Here is a 17,327-nt window from a genome sequence, read left to right on the forward strand (position 1 = left end):
GTCAGGATGGGGTGAATTTCTGGAGCTCGTGAACATTTGCAAAAACACCCAGGCCAAAGAAATGTTCTGACTTCTCACAACAGCCCCCAACAGGATCCATCCATGAAGGAACAGACGGGGCACGTTCTACGTAGAACTCAATGGAATGTTACTCGGGAATTAAATGAATAATTACGTAAACCACTGACACTCAACAATGTGGCCACACATCAGGGGCATAACACAGAGTGAAAACCTGGCCCAGAGGGGGAAATCCTGCAGCCCCTCTCTAAATTAAAATCAACAATGGCAACACTAATTTGTGCAGTGAGAAGCCAGAATGGTGATTCCCTCGGTGGGGAGGGAGGTGGAATTCGTGAGCTACTGGAATTACCTGTTTTTCCATTGAGCTGTACATTTAAGACGCATGGCCTTTACTGCGTGTGTGTTATGCTTCAGTATTTTTTTATTTTTAAGAGGAAGGCCACATGATGGCCAGCAGGCGAGTTTGTCAGAAGCAAGGCTGGGAGGGCCCCCTGTAGGAGAGAGCAGGCGTTGCGCCTGCTGAGCCTACCCCAGGAGCCAGGGAAGCCGAGCCCCAGCAGACCGCGCAAAGCGGGTCTTGTAGGAGCCATCCCTAATTAGCTTGGACTCCACCCCATCTCTCCCTCTCTCTCCCTCTCTCTCCCTCTCCCTCCCTCTCTCTCTCTCTCTCTCTCTCTCTCTAGCATGCGCACGCGCACACACACACACACACTCCTAATGAAGCTGAACTGCAGAGCCCGGGTGTCACCCGTTAGGGCAGCGTGGCCTGGAGGAGGGAGAATGTGGGCTCTGTCTCACCGAGCATCAGTGTGCCTGTCAGGAGAAGCCGAGCCTACCACCCGCAACATCCAGGCCGGCCCCTGCAGTGTGGGCCTGTGTCCTGGAGCAGCTCCATCAGCCCCCCGACATGACAGTCTGCCTCCTCCTGCCCTAATCCCTATGGCTCGAGTTCTTGGGCTGCCTCCTTGAGCCTCAGTTTTCCCCATCTCTAAAATGGGGCTGTCATCACCTTGAAGGCTGGCTGTGGGGACACAATGTGACCATGCCTAGCCCAGCCCATATGTCCGCCCCTTCTGTTTGCCCCCTTCCCTTGCTGTGGTAAACTGAGTGTGTGGCCAGTGTGGTGGGGTCTCCAGACTGAGGAACCCCCTGGGCCCTAGTGACCATACAGCGTGTCTCACAGCCTCCCCGGAGGCTGGGCTGCTGTGGGGCTGGGCAGGGCTAGGCACTGTGTTTATCACGAGCTGCCCAGTGACTCTCACATGGGAGACATCAGGGAAACTCTGCCGGGCAGGATGGGGGCACAGACTCCAGGTGGAACGCTGGTATCCGCCTCATCTGATGGTTCCAAAAACTCGAAGATGGGTGTGGGGTGTGTGTGTGTGTGCTACGTTCAGACCCCCGCCCTCAAGGCCAAGCACAGAGCAGGTGCTCAGCTGGTTGTATTATTGTAGGAGACTCAGCAACGGATCCAGGCAGGAGGGAGCAGAAGGAAAAAACAAATAGCAGGGCCAAGGCTGGGCCCCCACAGGCCTCTTAAATCAGTGAGGTCCCAGACAGGTTAGGGGGTCCCAGAGTGGGGCACAATCTGCGGAACAGTGCAGCCCCAACTGGGAGCCTTGGGTGCTCAGAAGGGAAGCTGACTACAACCACAAAAACAAGGACTGCCACCTGTTCTGGCTCTCACTCTGTGACCCACACACCCGGGGAGGCGCTTTGCCAACATCCGTTCACAGAAGCCCATCACAGGCGAGAGGCAGGAAGTCTCAGGGTTACATTCTGACTTTCACAGGTCCTCAGCATTTCCACTTTTGTGGGCACCTTTCCCTGTCAAAAACAAACAAAAAAAAATCATTAAAAGTCCTACTTTTGACTGCACTGCTATAAAGAGGAATATCATCCAGCCTAGATTACATTTATTTTCCTTCTGATCTTAAAAGAAATTAGAATGCTGTTGTGGGCCCCTGTGTTTGTTTCCTCCTGCTGCTGTAACAAGCTGTCATCAATGTAGCAGCTTAAAATAACACTCATTTATTATCTTACAGTTCTGGAGGTCAGAAGTCTGAAACGGGTGTCACTGGGCTAAAATCACAGTATCAGCAGGGCTTCCTCTTCAGGAGGCTTTAAGGAGAATCATTTCCCTGCCTTTTCCAGTCTCTGGAGGCTTCCCACGTTCCTTGGCTCATGGCCCCTTCCCCCCATCTTTAAAGCTGCTCGAGTCCTTCTCATGTAGAGTCACTCTGACGCTCCCTCTCTGACTCCCTCTGCCACATGTAAGGATTGTGGTCATCATGTTGGGCCCACAAGGATAACCCAGGCTAATCCCTCTAGTTCAAGGTCAGCTGATAAGCGACACTAGTTCATCTGCAACATTAACTCCCCTTTGTCATGTAGCACATCATCTTCAGGGTTTCCAGGGATGAAAATGTGGACATCTTTGGGAGGCCGTCACTGTGTCCACCACAGCCCATCAGTCAGTATCTCGGGCCCTGGGTACTGTGCCTAATGGGTAAATTGGGTCTGAACATTACGGTTCTTACTTCATAGCTGAGAAAGCTGAGGCTCAGAGAGTGCAAGCAATTCATAAGAGGCTGCACAGCTTGGAACTGAGATTGCCTACCTCTGAAGTGGGGGATGGGGTGGGCGGTATGGCCAGGGTCCTAGGGAAGGTCGTGCTGGGATAGCAAAGCCATCTGAACCAACAGGTAGGATACTTGGAAAGGTCTGGGTTTGGTGGGGCTGGTTGGTGGGGGCTGATCCAGCCCCTCAAAGCTCCTAACACTCCGCAAGAAGTGATGCTGGCAGACACAGACAATACGGGGGGGTTTGGGGGGTCAGGGGCTCATGATTCACGGCCTAGCAGATGCCTCCCTATACCTATGTGCTGATCCTTAACAAAACAGATTCATTTATCTCTGTTTTATCTCATGTATCTCTGGCATTTATGACCAGAGACAGAAATCATACTGGGGAAATGTATTACTTTTCAAATGCACACTTGTTTCTTCCTCATCACCTACCAGTAAGCAGATGTGGGTAAGGGTTATTTATCTGAGGTTCCTATTAGCCAGTAACTAGGTTGCTAACACACTATGAAAAAATGCAATTATCCGGGTGAGGGCATCCTCTTTGGGATGGGCAGGCCTGGCTGCTGAGTTGGCTGGAAACCCTGCTACCCTCCCGCAATGTGGGCATGGTGACCCAGGGAACCAGAGCGGCTGACAGCGGAAGGTGGGGAGGCTGGAGGTATGTCCAACAGAGGCCGAGGACCCTCGACTCTAAGACTGGGAATCCGGCGATTTGAGGGGCACCCCGGAAGGTGATGATGGATCATCCTGGGGCCGCAGTGGGGCTCAGAGCAGGACACGAACGTGGTAGGAGGAGGACGGGCCCAGGACTGGAGGGTGGAGGTCCCAGAGTTCCTTAGTGCATGCTCCAGAACAGTAACTCATGGCATTTGCACAGCACCTAATGTGGTGACCATGGCTGACAGGTGTCAGCAGGATGGCTATCCCTGCACCTCACACAACACCTGACAAAGTATTCCCAGTTTTCCAGGTAAAATAATAATAAGGCACAGAGAGGTTAATTCACCTTCCCATGGTCACACAGCTTGGGGACCAAGCTTCACACTTAAGTGGCTATATACCAAGGGCAAAAGGGCTGGCCCCTCCTTGTTCTGCTGGGCTGCTCTGAGAAACCAAGTCTTGGGGAGGCCCCCCAGGCCCTCCCTCACTTCCCCAAGTACACCACACACATCAGGCCACCCTACCACTGACAAGGGTCCTAGACCAGGAACTGAAAGAGAGGCAGGCCAGGGAGGCAGGAATCGCCACCCAGAACCCCCAGCTGTCTGCACAGATTGCCTCACAGATAATTCTCCCTAATGTTTATTGCTTTTCCACTTATTTATTAGCCAGGCTGCCTCAAAATTTATGCCAAATCCATGTCGTAGCAACAGCTCAGCTGCAAGGATTGATTTCTTTTACTTAAGATGAAACTAGTTTAGCTTGAGGCCCTGAGCAAACTCCTCATGCTTGCTGAAAAGGTGGTGCTTGGCAAGGGGATTCCTGGGAAGAATCCCAAAAGCTGGAACCCCTCGGGGCAAGCTGCCATCCTTCCAGGCTCGCAGGCCCCAAGGCAGTGCCATCAGTGCCATGGAGGACAAAAGAGCGGAAGATGCGTCACTGAAGCAGGTGCCACCACACACACCACCTCCGTAAAGGGCACGCCTCCTCCCCTCCAAATTCTGAAGACAGCCACGGAGGCACAGAAATGTTCAGAAATTCGCCCAAGCCACAGAGCGAGCTAGGTTTATTTACCTCTAAATATATGAGACTTCTCTGAACCTGGTGATGGGGACAGATTTTCCCCAAAGTAAATTCGCTGAGTTTCTGTAACCACATCATAAAATGAATTGTCATGAAGCAGAACACATTTCCCCATGGGAACTCTGCAAGGTATTCAGCCTGGGATCCTGATCAATGGCTAAGCATCCAGTACGTCATAAATATGACGAGCCCTGTATCATAAATATAAATGTACAATAACTATAAATGTCTTAACAATCAGCCAAAACATAAACCCTAAATGGTCATGTAAAATTAGTCACAAGTCCAAGGGACTTGGGAATAACTACAGCATGCATATTTGTCATAGCAGAAACCCTGAAGTATTATAAATAATGCATACATACAGTGGGTGAAAAACAGAGTGCTCCCATACCATAAACTTGACTTTAAAGTAATGAGTTGCTATAGCAGAAGCACAGAACTGCAGGAGAAAGAGGGACCTTAAATTTTATTTATCCTAGCTCCCATTTGATGCTGGGATCCTCACTACAACACCATTGCCAGGGTCTTCCAGCCTCTGCTTGAACACCCCCCAGGGACAGGGAGCTCACTACCTCCACTACCTCCTAATCGACTGTAGGTTAAACTTCCTGTCACTGTTCCCCAGCACCCTACAGTTGCTTGAAAGGAATGAGCACAGCACTCTAGTCGGGGTGTGGCCAGCAAGCCTTGTGGGGGGGATCTTGTCTTTGGTTAACGTTCTGTCCCCAGCAAGCTGTGTGATCCTAGGTAAGCTACTTCACTTCTGTGAGCCTCCATTTCCCCATCTGTTGAATGGGCATTGACAATAGTACCTACATCATACCCTGCTGTAAAGGCCAAATAAGGTAATTCCTGTTAGCTAACGTTACTTTTGACTCTTGAGAGTCCCTTGGACTGCAAGGAGATCCAACCAGTCCATTCTGAAGGAGATCAGCCCTGGGTGTTCTTTGGAAGGAATGATGCTAAAGCTGAAACTCCAGTACTTTGGCCACCTCATGCAAAGAGTTGACTCATTGGAAAAGACTGATGCTGGGAGGGATTGGGGGCAGGAGGAGAAGGGGACGACAGAGGATGAGATGGCTGGATGGCATCACTGACTCGATGGACATTAGTTTGAGTGAACTCCGGGAGTTGGTGATGGGCAGGGAGGCCTGGCGTGCTACAATTCATAGGGTTGCAAAGAGTCAGACACGACTGAGCGACTGAACTGAACTGAACTGAACGTTACTTTTGAGCAGGGAATATAAAACCACTCCAGTACTCTTGCTGGGGGAACCCCATGAACCCCATGGAAGCTCGGCTGTCCATGACAGGGAAGTGCTGCAGTCCATGGGGTCTCCAAGAGTCGGACACCACTGGGTGACTGAACAACAACAACACACTTCTATTACCCTAACTAATGATGAAGCGTCCTCAGTGCCTCTCCTGTGTGTCTCCCTTGTCTCTGGGCAGCTGCCCTTGATTTGTTTTTTAAGCCCAGGTGCTGGGTCTCGAACTCATCCTTGTATATCACATATTGTTACTTCAAACCACTTCTTTACCCTGTCAAGACCTCTTGGATCCCAACACTGTTACCCAAGGCATTCTCCATCCCATCAGGGTCTGAACAGCTCATCAGTTTGATCAGCAGACAGTCGGTGTCTTCTTCTCAGTTACTGGTGAAAAATGCTGAGGGAGATGGGCCTGAGGTGGAGCCCTGTGGCACACCACTGTAGATCTTTCTCTAGGTCAGTGTTTCCCAAATTGTGCTCCCACAGAACCTTTATCTTCCATGAGATGCAAATGTGTGTTTGGGAATAAAGGAGCCAGATGAGGTTGACACACACTGATAATAACAGCATTTGCACACAAAAAAACAAAGATATAATAACATCTAATGGTAAGCTTCCAGGCTAGATGGTTTACCTTCCAATAGTATGGGAGGTGGTATTCAAATCCCTTTTGTCCACTAAAATTTAATTTTATAAAAGAATTTCAAGCTACATGTAAAGATGCTTCATGTTACTAATCATTTCAGACATGAAAATTAAAACCACAATGAAATATCTCATTTCATATTCATAAGGATGACTACTATTTAGAACACAACAGAAAGTAACAAATTTTGTGAGAACGTAGATAAATTGGAAGCTCTGTGTACTACTGGCAAGAATATAAAGTGGTGCGGCCACTATGGAAAATTGTATGGTGGCCCCTAAAATATTAAAAATATAATTACCACATGATTCATCAATTCTACCTCTGAGTTTACACCCCAAAGAACTTAAAGTAGGGTCTTAGACAGATATTTGTCTATATTTGCCATGTTTATAGCAGCACTACTAGCAGTAGCCAAAAGGTAGAATCAACCCAAGGATCATTCGACAGATGAAAAGAAAAAATGGTGTATATATACAATGGATTATTATTCAGCCTTAAAAAAGGAATGAAATTCTGACATATGCCAAAGACGGATGAGCCTGGAGGACATTATGCTAAGTGAAATCAGCCAATCACAAAAAGACAAATACTGTTTGATTTCACTTAGATGAGGTCCAGAGTAGTCGAAACCGTAAAGATAGGGGCTGAGGAGGGAATGGGAGCAGCTGTTTAACAGGCACAGAGTTTTGTTTTGCAAGATGGGCAGATGGGGAAGAGTGGTGGTGATGGTGACACTTCACGCCACTGAACTTTGCATTTTAAAACGGTTGAGATGGTAAACCTTCCGTTATGTGTGCCTCCTGTGAGTGCCTTCCCCACGGCCAATCACTCCTTCCTTCCTCAGACACTTTATTTTTTTCAATGCCCCTGCCCTGGGTGAGAACCCCAGCCATACCAGCATTTGAGAGCTTCTTGTTTGCTTCTTTGGCTCTCCAGGGACCCTCGCTTGGTTCTCCAGCAGCCAGCAGTGTGGGCAGCAGCCATCAATTCTGACTCATCTCTGTGGGCTCCTATTCAAATCCTGGGTGTCAGCTTCAAGAAGTGAAGTGAAAGTCCCTCAGTCGTGTCCAACTCTTTGCGACCCCATGGGCTACACAGTCCATGGAATTCTCCAGGCCAGAACAGTGGAGTGGGTAGCCTTTCCCTCCTCCAGGGGATCTTCCCAACCCAGGGAGCAAACCGAGGTCTCCCGCATTGCAGACGGATCCTTTACTAGCTTAGCCACAGGGCTGCCCCCAACTACAGCCGCCTCAGATACCCCAGACTAGGGCACTACTCCCTTCCCACCTCACCAGCCTCCCCTGGAGGCCCTCCCAGGACCAAGAATAGACCTGATGAGACCACAGGAGATTGAATACCCCAATAGTCTATGCTTATCTCCTTGATGTCTGAGAGTCAGCACCTACCTGTCTCAGACCTGACCCACAGTGGCTGTTTGTTGAATGAATGAATGCCCCCATGGAGGCAAGCTGAGTTTTCCTTTCCAAATGAGTATCCACCCTTTCAGATTACTCTCTCCCTCCCTTTCCAGCCCTGCCTGGCACTAAGCCTCCCCAGTGTTAAAGAAAAAAAATGTATTTATGGAACTTGTTAAAGATGGCAGGGCAGGCTCTATTCAGGACCATCACCAAAGGTGTGGGGATCGCTGCAATATGACTTGCAGGGAGGGAGACTGGCAAGTGGGAATTTATAACCAAGGATCAGGATGAGTGGGAGTCAGTGGAGGGAAAATTACTAAGACGAAACACCAAGGATAGAGGGAACTCTAGTTAAACTGACTGAGCTCTTGGTGAATTATGAACTAACCAGGATTCTTGCTGAAGGCAGGCCAGGGAGCTCAGACATCACCCGGAGGGTACGGTAGGATGAGCAACCTGATCCGATTTCAAGGTTCTGGTTAAACTGACTTAGCAGAGTTCTGGCTAAAACTAGATTTTACAGGGAAGTGCTCAGACGGGCCCAGGAGAGTTAGGAAACCTGACTCAAGTCTGATCAAGAGACTCTGTCTCAGTAACAGGGAAACTTACATTACCATATGTAAAACAGATAGGCAATGGGAATTTGCTGCAGGACTCAGGGAACTCAAACAGGGACTCTGTAGCAACCTAAAGGGGGGAGGGATGCAGAGGGAGATGGGAGAAAAGTTCAAGAGGGAGGGGACATATGTATACCTATGGCTGATTCATGGTGATATTTGGCAGAAAACAACAAAATTCTGTAAAGCAATTATCCTTCAATTAAAAAAATAAGTTAATTTAGGGGGAAAAAAGACTGCCTCCAGCCTCTCCTGGGGTTTGTGAATGAAATCTAATCAGCAGTGCTTACACATGAAACCTGCCATGAAGCCACTCTCTTTTTCACACACACACACACAAAAAAAAACCCCTTTGGAAACATAGGCCCACATCCCCTCAAAACTTCTGTCTAAGCAATGTGAATGGGCACCTCTCCACCCACTTGTGTCCCCTGAAAACAAGTCACTGAAGTCCTGAAGATGCTCATCAGTTCTCACTAATGGCCACTAGATGGCGACATAGTGCAACTGTAGAAACAACACAGGCACTCTATATAAAACAAAAAGTCGCCAAGAGCCAGACATGATTGAAGCGACTGAGCTCACAAAGAATAGGAGAAAGGAGAGGAAGTGAAAAGATAGGGACTTTGAATTCCAGCTCCCCCTCCCGCTATGTGGCTATATAATCTTGAACACAGCCTTTAATCTCCCGAGCTTCTACACCTATAAAATGGAGCTAGTGGTGGTAGCTGCCCCTAAGGCAGTGATTAGAGTCCAGGGGTGCACATTAGGGTCTCCTGGGGAGCTTTAAAACATAGTGAAGTCCAGCCCCCATCCTGATCAATTGAATCAGAGTCTCTAAGGGTGTCTCGCCTCAAACCAGCACTCAGGACAGAAACAAGACAAAAGCTCCCCAGGTAACTGCGGTGTGCAGCCTGGGGAGAAGCACAGCTCGAGGGCGGCAGTTCTCAAGCTTGAGTGCATCAGGACCACTTGATGCTCTTGAATAACACAGGTCGCTGGGCCCCACCCCCAGAGTCTCTGATCTAGCAAGTCTGCCTGTGGCCAGAGAATCAGCTGGTGCTGCAGGGCAGAGCCTACTTTGTGAGAGCCTCTGCCAGGAAGAGAGAGTCAGCCAAAGCATCTACAGCACTGAGCACCACGCCTGGCACAAAGCAGACCTTCAGTGAACGTCGGGTACTCTTTTCCTTAACCCATTGCCATGCTCCAGGCTATCTGTGGGTCCCCCTGGCACCAATCTGGGCCCATATTTCAAGCTAGACATCCCGCCATCTACTCCCTATATGCCCAGGAAGGAACTGAGCCTCAACTTCACATCTGTAAAATGGGAGTTAAAGTTCCTGCCTTGCCAGGATGTGATGAGGAAAGAGAATACATCCGTGGCACATGGAAATCTCAAGACGGTGGGTAATCTTCATGACCTTGGGTGAGGCAATGGTTTCTTTGGTTTGATGCCAAAAGCACAATAAACAAAAGGAGAATATATATATTAATATAAACTGGACTTCATGAAAACTAAAAGCTATTGTATCTCAAAGGACACTATTAAGAAAGCAAGGGACTTCCCTGATGATCCAGTGACTCCACGCTCCCAACGCAAGTAACAGAGGTTCAAGCCCTGGTTGGGAAACTAAGATCCTGCAAATGACACAGCACAGCCCCCTCCCCGCCAAAAAGTGTAAAAACAACCCAGAGAATGGGAGAATACGTTTGTCAACCACATATTGGATATGTGGGACATATTTGATAAGGAACTTACATCTGGACATACAAAAAACTTGCAACACAAAGAAAAAAAGGGCAAATAACCCAATTAAAAACCAGCAGATGATTTAAGCAAACATTTATCCAAAGAAAATACACAAATAGCCAATACACATGAAAAGAGGCTCAAAAACACTAGTCATTTAGGAAATACAAATCAAACCAGAAGGAGACACCACTTCACAGTCACTAGAATGACGAGACTCAAAAGGACAGATATTGACAAGCGTTGGTGAGAATGTGGAGAAATGAGAGCCCTTCTACATTGCTGGTGGAAATGCGGAAGGGCAGACCTGCTCTGGAGAGCAGTGGGACAATTCCTCAGAGATTAAATCCAGAGTTACCATGTGTGTACAGGTGTGTTTAGTTGCTCAGTTGTGTCCGACTCTTTGTGACCTTTGGACTGTAGCCCACGAGGCTCCTCTAACCATGGGATTTTTCAGGCAGAAATACTGTAGTGGGTTGTCACTTCCTCCTCCAGGGTATGTTCCCAACCCAGGGATCAAATCCGTGTCTCCTGTGTCTCCTGCACTGCAGGCAGATTCTTTACCTGCTGAGCCATCGCAGAAGACCAAAGTTACCATATGACCCAGAAATTCTATTCCCAAATACATACCCCAAGAGAATTCAAAACATTTTCACACAAGGACGTAATCAAACTCACAAGCTATCGCACAGCAAAGAAAACTTTAAACAAAAAAAGAGACCGCCCACAGACTGGGAGAAAATATCTGCAAACAATGCAACTAACAAGGGATTAATCTCCAAAATAAACAAACAGCACATACAACTCAGTATCAAAAAGCAAATAACCTAATAAAAAAAAATGGGCAGAAGACCTAAATAGACATTTCTCCAAAGAAGACAAACAGATGGCCAACAAGCACATGAAAAGATGTCCAACACCGCTAACTGTTGGAGAAATACAGTCAAAACTGCAACAAGGCTCACCTCATACGTGTCAGGACGGCGAGCATCGAAAAGTCTACGGTAATGCTGGAGAAAAGGGAATCCTGCTTCACTGTTGGTGAGAATTAATGCAAACTGGCACAGCCACTATGGAAAACAGTAGGGAGGTTCCTCAAAAAACTAAAAGTAGAGTTATAATATCAGTCAGCAATCCCACACCTGGACATATATCCAGAAAAGATAAAACTCTCAATTCAAAAAGATACGTGCATCTCTACGTTCAGAGCAGCACCATTAACAATAGCCAAGATGTGGAAGCAACCTAAGTGTCCCTCAACAGATGGATAAAGAAGATGCGGTACACATACACAAAGGAGTATGACTCAGCCATAAAAGGGAATGAAATAATGCCATCTGCAGCAACATGAATGGCCCTAGAGATTGTCATATTAAGTAAGTCAGACAGAGAAGGACAAAACATTATTTCATTTATATGTGGAATCTAAAAAAATGGTACAAATGAATTTATTTACAAAACAGAAACAGACTCAGAGATATAGAAGACAAATTTCTGGTTATCAAAGGGGAAGAGGGAGGATAAATTAGAAGTAAAAGATTAACAGATTAATTATCTATATATGTGTGTATATGTGTGTATGTGCTTAGTCGCTGAGTCATATCTGACTCTTTGTGACCTCACGGACTGTAGCCCACCAGGTTTCTCTGTCCATGGGATTCTCCAGGCAAGAATACTGGAGTGGGTTGCCATGCCCTCCTCCAGGGGATCTTCCCAACCCAGTGGAAGGGAACAGGGATTAAACCCAGGTCTCCTGCATTGCTGGTGGATTCTTTACTGTCTGAACCACCAGGGAAGCCCATGAATACTAGAGTCGGTAGCCTATCCCTTCTCCAGGGGATCTTCCCGACCCAAGAATCAAACCAGGGTCTCCTGCATTGCAGGCAGACTCTTTACCAGCTGAGCTACCAGGGAAGCCCACATATGTGTGTGTATATTTATATCCAAATCATGTTGCTAAACACCTGAAACTTACACATTATTGTAAATCAACTGTATTTCATTTTTTTCAAATCTTTACACAAAAGCTTATGCACAGAAGTCTTATTCATAGTGCCCAAAAAAGCAGAAACAACCCAAATGTCCACCAACTGATGAATGGACAAACAAATGCAGATATCTACACACTGGAATACTACTCAGTCATAAAAAATAACAAAGTACTGATACATACTACAACATGGATGAACATTAAAAACATGAAGCTAAGTGAAAGAATTCAGCCATGGAAAGACCACATGTTGTGTGATTCCATTTACATAAAATGTCCAGGAAGGGCAAACCCACAAATAGTAGATTCTTGGGCTAGGGGAAAGGGGAACTGGGAGTGACTGCTAACGGGGTACTGGATTTCCTTTGGGGTGATGCAGATGTTCTCGGAATAGATAATGGTGACTGATAACACAACTTTGTGAATATATCAATACTAAAAAAAAAAAAAAAAAAACACTAAGTAAAGGTTCTTATATATATAAAGTGTCCTAGAAAAACGCCAACAAATCTAAACCCTCAGAATCCAAACCAAACAGGTGTCTGAGGAGAGGAGACAAGCAGGGAGTGCGAAAGGGCCTAAGACAAGCTTCAGGAGCGATAAACATGCTCAGTATTCTGACTGTGGGGATGTTTCCACCATCACGTATATATGTCAAATACTGCCAGACTGTATACCTAAAATGTATGCAATTTATTGTGCATTAATTACTCCTCAATAAAACTTTAAAAAAAAAAAAAAAACAAAGCTCAGTAAAGCTGTTTGATTTTTCAAAGAAAAGGAAACTATTGTTGTTTGTCATGGAGAAGATGAAGTTCGGATTGAGTTTCAGGGAGCTGGAAGATCTCGAGGTGCTTTGGGAGGTGGAATTCCACGGGGCTGGCACACGCCAAGGTCCTGTGGCCTGACAGAGCGCTGCGCTTGCCGAGGGCCAGAGCTGCAGGGTGAGGAGCAGGGCAGGAGGGGGCGGCAGGGCCTTAAATACCAGGCTGAGGAGCTTGGACCTTGTCCCGAAGAGCAAAAGATGGTGGTGGTCAAGCAGGAACTAGCACCAAACAGCTGACTAGTGAGAATGGAGCGTGATGTGGTAAGACTGTGTGTGCCCTCCCGCGTCACAGTGAGGGAGGGCCCGCGGGACCGTCCCAGAGCCGAGCCCTGCAGCCGGCCCACGCGGTGGGCAGGGGCAGCCCACCCAGCCTCCCTCGTCACCAGGAGTCTGGACCCCTCCCCAGACCTCACCACCCTGACTCCAGTCTTCCTTCTCTCCAGCCATATGTTTCCTGTGAGTGACCCCAGCCGGGACTCACAAGCGGAAGGAAACTTTTCCAGAAGTACAAATAGACTGGGAGGAGCTGTTCTCAGAGGTGGTTCCTCAGCCCAGGGCAGGGAACCCCTGATGATGGCCCGATACTCAGACACAAGGGGGTACAGAAACAGCCTGAGCCTTTGAAGAGTCGTCCACACAGACCAACAGATCCCTAGTTTCCTCCTCTCCGCTGGCAGAATTGCCATAGCACCGCCCTGCCTTTCCCGCCAGCATCCTTGTTAGAACTGTATGTAAATTGAGCCCTAACAGGTTCAGAGATACCCCTGTGGGTGCCAGTTTGACCCAGGAGCTGGGGAGGGTTGCTTTGGGCTGGTAGAGCTTCTCTTGGTTCTCTCGTGGTTCTCAGTGGCATGGCAGGTGGGTGAGGCTGTGGGACCCCCAAGACCTCCACCAGCTGCCTCAGTTTCACCCAATCTGCCTTGAACTCTTCCGGGCAGACTCCTTCCCCAGGGCCAGCCCAGATTCCTCATCCCCTGGCTGGACTGGGCCCACAAGGGCCGCCTCAAGCCACAAGGGGTGGGGTCTGGAGATGGCTAAGGGGTCTGGAGATGGCTGAGGGGCCTGGAGACCGGCCGGGCCAGCGCAGGCAGGAGGCAGACATCCCAGGCTGGCTAGGTTCTGGTCCTGCCGCCACACTGCCTGAGGCTGTGGCCTGAGCCGGGTCTGTTTACCCCATCAAGAGGCAGCCCCTGACCCACCTTCCTGCCCCGCAGAAGGCAAATCCTCTGACCCATTGTTCTCCGGGACAGTTGGTGGAGGGCGCAAGGAATGTGGGGCCCAGAGGCAGGAAGTCCTGGCTTCCGCAGGGGCGAGCTCTCTGCCAGACTCAGGCCTGCCCTCCAATCAGGGAGGAAGGGCCCTTGGTCCCATCCTGCCACTCCCAGCTCGCTGGGCCACCCTGGAGCAAAGCCTTGAGCTCTCTGGGCCTCTGCAGGAGACGAGGGTGCAGAAGGCTTGGTCAACAGGGTAATAGAAGCAGATGATTTCCAGTTAATAGAGGAGGAAGGGGCTGGCCCCAGGAATGGCCCTCCTTCGGCCCAGCTGTGCCCCTTGGCCCACTCGTGCACATAAACACACATGTCACACTGATGTGGATGCCTAACACTGTCCACACAAGCTCTGGCACGTACACATTAGCCACACAGCGGCCAAACCAACGCCGTGCACATGCTCACACCTCACCCGTGCACATGTGCAGCTTCACCATCAACCTCTCTGCAGCATCACTGTCATGCCAACACTTATTGAACACCTACTGTATGCCAGAGGCAGCTTTACTCGAATCTTCTTAATGACTCCTTCCAGCAACCCCACAAGGAAGGCATGTGGTCACTCCCATTTTACAGAAGGGGAAGCTGGGGCACTGGAGGCTTGTCCAGGATCAGCGGGACAGTAAGCAGCAGGTATGCCTGGGACATGACCACAGGCATCACTCTGAACCCTCACGTCGGGGTGGGGGAGCTGCTCCTGGGTACCCTTCAGCCCCAAGTGTGAACACAGCTTCCTAATAGCCTGCCCGGATACGGTGAAAGAAAAGTGAGAAACAGCTGGGAAAGTGCTGTGCGGATGACCCATTGTTCTCACTGTCGGGAATTCAGTGCCTGCTCCAGTGGTCCCTTCCTAGCCAAGGCCTCACTTAGTCCAGCTCTAGCGACTGTACACAAAGCGGCCACGGCTCGTGGCTCACCAGCCAGGCCACAGACCATCAGACTGGCTGGGCGATTTGCCTGGCATTCAGTTTCTCAGAGGCCCTGCCTGAGTTCCCTCGTGCAGCTCATGAGGCTTCGGCCACCTGGCTTCACCCCAGCCAGTCCTTGAATCCCCCTCCCAACAGTTCAACCCTTGCCCCTGGGGGAATGGCTTCTCCTTCCCAAACAGGCAGGAGACACCGGTTGGATTCTTGGGTCAGGAAGATGCTCTGGAGAAGCGATAAGCTACCCACTCCAGTATTCTTGGGCTTCCCTGGTGGCTCAGAGGGCAAAGAATCTGCCTGCAATGTGAAAGACCTGGGTTCAATCCATGGGTTGGGAAGATCTCCTGGAGAAGGGAATGGCTACCCAGTCCTGTATTCTGGCCTGGAGAATCCCATGGACTGTATAGTCCATGGGGTCACAAAGTCGGACATAACTGAGCAACTTTCACTTTTCACTTCCCAAACAGGCCTCCCTGCTTGGACCTTGCCCTTCTCTGTGGCTGGTTAGTCTTTCCTCTTGCCTGCCCCTCCTTTCAGAGCAGCCTGGGCACCCTGTCCTCTGGCAGCTCCCCAGGCTACCTCCTCCAGGCACCCCCAGCACAGGGCACACACCTCTGTCACCAACCTGACCCCACCCAGTGCTGCTCACCCTGGCCTGACACGTCAAAAGCAGGGAACCCGGCCTGGGTGACGTCTGCGTCCTCATCCCCTCCCCCCTGCCCCCCACCCCCGGCTTAGAGCGAGGCAAAGCCTGCATATCATTAAGTGTATTTTTAAAATAATATACAAGCACAAAACATTGTCAAACAATGACACGTTGCCCAGATAGAGTGAACACTCAACTGGGAACCAGAAGACGAGGGTTGGAATCCTGCCCCTGCTACTCAGGAGCTGTGTGACCTTGAGCAAGTTACTCAGCCTCTCTGAGGCTCAGCTCCCTCCTCAGGGAAAGAGGAATATGGATAGTATCTACACTTTTCAGGGTTGTAGTAAGGAATCATTATGTAAGAGGGGAGGAGCCTGGCAGGCTTTGGAACTGAATGAATGGGGTGCAGGCAGGGTGGGAGCTTCCACGTGGAAAGATGCTTTCCAGAATGGGAATCTGGAAGGGCTGGGTGGAGGGGTGGTGCGCTGGAGCTGGGAGTGCAGGAGGATCGGGCTGGTGGAGGTAGGAAGGAAGAGCACTCTGGGTGCAAGGACAGCACAGGGAAAGGCCTGGAGGCAGGCAGCTGCAGCAGCTCAGCCCGAGCTGCCCTGGGGTGTCCAGTGGGGCTCAGCACACTCACGGGAGCCCTGGCTTGAGGTGGGCAGTGCACTGGGTTAGTACTCAGCGCTGTCAGAGGGACAGAGTCAAATGACCTTTCAAAGTCACCCCAGGTATTAAAAATAAGGCACAGATCCTGGGACGGGTTAGACACGTACTGGGTTGCTGGCTGTAACCCAGGCCACCCAGTCTCAGCGTCTATCCAGGGACTGTCTCTTCCACTTCCGGGGTCCTCACCTGCAGCTGGCACACAGCTGGGCACCCAGCAGGCTGAGAGGCCGCCTGGCTGACTGTGCCCTATGTGCTGGAAGGTACCGTGGACCCCAGGTACACGGGCCCGACGCCCGTGTCTGCCTCCACGCGCCAGGGACTCATGCACACACTCGTCCATGCATTCTTTCATTCAACGACCCAGCTCTGTGCCCACCCTGAACTCTGCTCTGAGCACCCAGAGGTGAGCCTAGCCCAGTCCCTGTTGGAAGTGGCTCTCCCTGGTCCTTGTGGAGCCGCAGCTGAGGGTGAGACCCCTCCCCCACTCCTGAGACCCTGCAGCCTACCCTATGCTGACCCTTTGTTTGTTTCTGTGAAGGTTGTGTTCACTCCCCTTTCCACAGCCACGCCGCCAAAGGCCTTCCTTTCATCCAAACCTCTCAGCAGGCGACTCACATTGCACCCTGCGCTCCATTCCCTCTCCCGCCCACTCCACCCCATCAGGCAGCCTGGGAGCCCCATGAACTCAACTGTCCCCTCTGACCCACCCCCTCAGCCCAGAGAAAGTCTGAGCCTCAGGTCCCCACACTCTTTCTCAGCCACAGATTTCAAGCAATTATCTAGAGAAAAAAGGAAGGGATTGAAAACTATTTCAGCAGACAAATCAAGCTACAGACAGGATCTCGGCATACATCCCAGGAACTTCTCCCAAGAGCATGCTAACTTCATCCCTTCCTCGTGCTCTGTGATTACAGGCACTGTGCTCACATGCTCACTCAG

At 49.8% G+C, this 17,327-nt stretch overlaps 1 long non-coding RNA gene across 1 annotated transcript in view; it reads right to left on the bottom strand.

The window, feature by feature from the left end:
* Positions 1-423: 423 nt before the first annotated feature.
* The window catches only part of LOC147353372 (uncharacterized), a 118,727-nt gene continuing 101,823 nt past the window's right edge, over positions 424-17,327 (bottom strand). Inside the window, exon 2 of the long non-coding RNA XR_015145561.1 lies at positions 424-1,851. This is a non-coding gene — a long non-coding RNA (uncharacterized LOC147353372). The remainder of the gene's footprint in view (positions 1,852-17,327) is intronic.

The sequence above is a fragment of the Bos grunniens genome, chromosome 18 (assembly GCF_055505025.1).
Source record: "Bos grunniens cultivar Pamir isolate PY7600 chromosome 18, Bosgru_T2T1.0, whole genome shotgun sequence".
In the NCBI taxonomy this organism is placed as follows: domain Eukaryota; kingdom Metazoa; phylum Chordata; class Mammalia; order Artiodactyla; family Bovidae; genus Bos; species Bos grunniens.